At 35.8% G+C, this 5,000-nt stretch overlaps 1 long non-coding RNA gene across 1 annotated transcript in view; it reads right to left on the bottom strand.

Annotated features, from left to right (window-relative positions):
• The window catches only part of LOC145256346 (uncharacterized), a 259,093-nt gene that overhangs the window by 26,099 nt on the left and 227,994 nt on the right, over positions 1–5,000 (bottom strand). The window contains exon 3 of the long non-coding RNA XR_013863978.1: positions 1,346–1,468. This is a non-coding gene — a long non-coding RNA (uncharacterized LOC145256346). The remainder of the gene's footprint in view (positions 1–1,345; positions 1,469–5,000) is intronic.

Here is a 5,000-nt window from a genome sequence, read left to right as displayed (position 1 = left end):
CTACTAGACTTTGGAATTCCCTTTCAGGTTCCAGCTTCCCTGACTGTACTGTCATGCAGACGTTCAAATGTAATATAAGCAGAAATCTTGCTGCTCAACTCCCTAAATAGTATATGTGCATATTATGTCCCAGATAGTCGCCTCCCTACGTCAAAGTGGCACTGTGCCTTTTTTTGGTGTGAAAATGCAATAAAAAAATACTTGGGTATTTTTTTTTTTTTTTACATAAGAGAACATTTATAAGAGGAACTTGTTTACGTTCGACTTGAAAATGAGCATGTTGTGGTCAGCTAGGAAGTATCTCCGTGGTATTGTGTTCCACAGACGGACAATTCTAGGAAAGAAACCTTGCTCATGGAACCTTGCAAACATTGTAGAATCACCTATCTATATATTAATAAAATAGTTTGTGTGTTATTTATTTTGTGTGGCACGCTTACAAGGGATAATTGGGGAAGATGGATAATAAAGACCTGGGCAGAGATAGATTAGTTTGGAATTTCTAAAAGCTGTCTAACACATGTCAGCATGTAAAATGGACATTAATCTGAATATGAATTTGCAAAAAAAGTCTATGACGAAGAAGAAGAAGAAGAAGAAGAAGAAGAAGAAGAAGAAGAAGAAGAAGAAGAAGAAGAAGGAGCAAATGAAAAAAGTCCAGGTGTGTTGATATATATTGAATTTCAACTAGGTTGTAGATAGTGCTCACTTAAAAAAAAACAAGATATTATTTTATTCAATTTAATTAACAAAATTTACCATAAGTCGTGACAATAAACCTACTGTTTCACTATTAAATGACATCAATGTCTGACAATGTCTTTTTTGACTAAAACAGCAGATTTATTGTAGCGACTTATGGCAAACATTCACGTCTGTGGAGACTTCAATGTTTATAATGTGGAATGGTTAGTCCACTCAAAGAAGACAGATGATGAGAGAAGTTTCTGTCATCATTTCTCAATTGCTTATGACCTCACTCAGATTGTCCACAGACCCACCCGTGTGCCCAACACTGATGGTCAGTATGCAAGTCTCCTAGACCTTTTTCTCCCAACTTGCCCTGAACTATATTCATCTTCCGTTCTGTCTCCACTGGGATTTTCCGACCACTCGGTTGTCTCACTTAAGATAAAAACAAAACGTAATAAATCCTCTGATATACCTCTTCATCATACAGTATATCAATACTCTATGGCTGACTTGTATAGATTTATATCAGATTTACCTCTGCATTCCATGTTTAAGAAGAACGTTTCCTCTATAGTATCAGACCTGATGGAATGATTAATTGTAAGTATAGACCGCCTCATAAACCGCCTCCAAAAATTTCAGCAAAACTTACCAGCCAGCCACGGTTCTCTCCAGAATGTGCTGCTGCCATTTCACATGGAAATCACTTTTTCCATTGCTTCCAATGTAATAGATGTACAAAGACTAAAGCCACCTTCAGGACTGCCAGCAACCACTGCAAAAGAGTAATAAAGAATATGAGAAAGTTGTATGCTCAGTTCGTCAAGTTTAGAATAATTGAGCACTGGCTAGGTTCCTACGAGTTTTGGCAAATAACAAACAGGGTCCTGAATAGAAATGTGTGCTCTATCCCAACCATCATCAATGGACCTGAGATAATTTCATCAGCATCGGACAAAGCTAAACCTTTTGCCAAGAAATTTGCAGCTAATTTTACCCTATGCGATTAGGGCCGTCAATCCACCCCTCTTCCCCGTGCATTTTCTCCTGTGTCTGAAAACACACTATGCGATATACAAATATCTATGCGTAATGTTGCCAAGCTAATCAAAAATAGTAATGCCAGTAAAGCAACTAGCCCTGACAGCATTCCTATTATAGTGCTGAAAAGCTTCAACCAGAACTAGCTCCCATATTTACAAAGCTGTTTAAACATTGCCTTAAGGAGAATTACTTCCCAACACCCCGGAAAATCTCATCGGTATGCTCTGTATTAAAGAATTCAATTTCTATCTCAGTACATACCAATCAATCTCCTGTGTGTCATGAGTAAGTTGCTGGAATCTGTGTTTAATAGAGAAATAGTCAACCACTTCAGCAAAAAAAAAACCCTTTAGTTACATGCAATATGGTTTTCGTTCTGCTGGATATACAGCAAATGTGCTAACAATTATATCTCATAGGATTAGGAAATCTCTCGACGAAGGTTTCCTTTCTAGGGCAATTGCTCTTGACATATCAAAGGCTTTTAATAGGGTATGGCATAAAGGTCTACTCCACAAAATCTCCAGCTACGGTATAACTAAAAATGTCTTATTATTATTAAATCATTTCTCTCTGATAGTTTCATTAGAGTAGTGGCTGATGGGTAGAAATCAGAAACTCACAGCATTAATGCTGGAGCTCTCAGTGGTCCATCCTGGGCCAAACTCTCTTCCTGATCTACATCAATGATATTCTAAATAACATCCTAAGATCATTCGTAGATATTTATGCTGACGACACTACAATCTATGGCAACACTTCAAAAGCCGTAAACGACCAAGTTCTCTCTGATTTGCTCTCTGATCACATGATACAATGGGGAAAGAGGTGGCTGGTTAATTTTAATTCATTTAAAACAAAGCTTCTATCTTTTCATCATCAACGCTCTGATCCCCGTCTGGCATTGATTGAAATGAATAGTTCTCGTCTTGGGAAGGCTCGATGTTTTTACAAGCTTCTAGGTCTGACCTTTACTCCTGATCTGAGATGGAACACATACATCAAATCTGTTGCCAAAGTTGTTGGAAAAATGGTGGGATTGTTCTATCATTCCAATAGATATCTCACTGCTGAAGCAATTCTCTGTATAAGAGCCAAGAACATCTAAGGATGGAGTACTGTTGAAACATCTGGGCAGGAGCTGCTAGGAGCACTTTATCCTGCCTTGACAGTGTTCAAAATAAACTTCTTAGCTTGGTGGGGGGTGCCCTTTTCTCTTCTCTGCAACCTCTTTCCTACAGAAGAGATGTTGCTAGCCGGTCTCTGCTTTATCATTATTTTTATGGCAGGTACTTGTCTCAGCTCTAATCTATGGTCCCCCTGGCCTGACTTTCATGAAAAACACTCGTCTAGCTGAAACCACTATCAATAATTTCCCCTACTCTTTATCTGTGCCTAAACCTGAACGTAGATTCTATGAACAAAGCTTTCTTAGAACTACACGCCTCTGGAACTCTGTTCCGTTTTCCTGTTTTCCAACTTACTATAACATGATCTTTCAAGTCCAATGTAAACAAGTTCTTGATGAGCCATACCCTTAACTAATCCAATTTACCAAATTTCTACTACTAACGATTACTATGATATTTTCCCATTGACTATTGTACACTCATTAACCTCAAGTGACCCCCGGGCCTTGATAAGTGATGACTCATTTGTAAAATCTCTCTCTCTCTCTCTCTCTCTCTCTCTCTCTATATATATATATATATATATATATATATATATATATATATATATAGAGAGAGAGAGAGAGAGAGAGAGATTTTACAAATGAGTCATCACTTAGAGAGAGAGAGAGAGAAAGAGAGAAAGAGAGAGAGAGAGAGGGGGAGGGAAGAGGAGTGTGCTTTTTATTATTGTTGGAATATGGGAAATTTTTAATTTCAATGAATCATCTATGACGTCAATTGAAAAAGAAATAAGAACGGTTAAACGATTCCTTTCTGAAAAAACAAAACAAAACAAAAAAAAATACACCAACAACAAAAACTACAACAAGAAGAACAAAAGCACGGATTCAACATAGGATACCGGATTATCAAAGTAATAATAAAAAAAAGTCCTACTCTTTATCTGTGCCTAAACCTGAAAATAGATTCTATGAACAAAGCTTCTTTCTTAGAACTACACGCCTCTGGAATTCTGTTCCGTTTTCCTGCTTAAACATGATCGTTTTCAAGTCCAATGTAAACAAGTTCTTGATGAGCCATCCCCTTAAGTAATCCAATTTACCAAATTTCCACTACTAACAATTACTATGATATTTTCCCATTGATTATTGTACACTCATCGACCCTTATCCTGGAGTAACCCCCGGGCCTTGATAAGTGGTGACTCATTTGTTTATATATATATATATATATATATATATATATATATATATATATATATATATATATATGTTAATGAAAACAAAGGGATGTAGTGTTTACCTGATATACACAATGGTAAACTCCAAACTAATATAAATAATAGTATTTATATATAGAAAATGTAATCCCAACCGAATTAAAAAAGCTCAATACGCAATAGAGAGTAGAGCTTGAACTTAACAATCAAAATTTATTGTTTGATTCAATACTCCAAAAAAACAATTTACAAAGTCCTTATTCCATGGAGTTTCAAAGAATGATTTTCTTGTTATTCTTCGTATCAGAAGACAGAACATGATGAGAAGAATAAGAAGAAAATCATTCTTTGAAACTCCATGGAATAAGGACTTTGAAAATTGTTTTTTTGAGTATTGAGTCAAACAATAAATTTTGATTGTAAAGTTCAACTTACAGTTTTAATTTTCTTTCTCTTATATATATATATATATATATATATATATATACACTGCGTGTCAAATTATTAACGAGATAACATTTTTTTACCAGTTTGAGAAACTTACCGGTAGTTTCGTATCAAAATCTTCGGAAACGTTGGCAATGCTGAACTGCGTGTACTGTGACATTTTCGTACTGTTCAGTGCAATGTAAACAACTTGCCATTTCAATTGCTGAATCCACGGTATTTGAGGTGTGTCAAATTATTAACAAGGCAGTTTGTTTCGTCAATAAAATGGGTCGTAAAGGTGGTTTAAGTAGTTCTGAAAAGAATACTATTACAGAACAGCTAGCAAAAGTTAAAACTACCCTCGAAATATCGAAAATGATAGGAAGGTATCATCAAACTGTGAAGAACTTTGTCAGAACCTTACAAAGGTATGTAAGAGAGCTGATAAAGGTAAATCTAGAGTTGTTTCACGGCGTTTTCCA

Source organism: Euprymna scolopes, chromosome 32, assembly GCF_053919585.1.
Source record: "Euprymna scolopes isolate OS-2025 chromosome 32, ASM5391958v1, whole genome shotgun sequence".
Taxonomy (NCBI): Eukaryota; Metazoa; Mollusca; class Cephalopoda; order Sepiida; family Sepiolidae; genus Euprymna; species Euprymna scolopes.
This window is presented reverse-complemented; position numbering and strand designations above follow the sequence as displayed.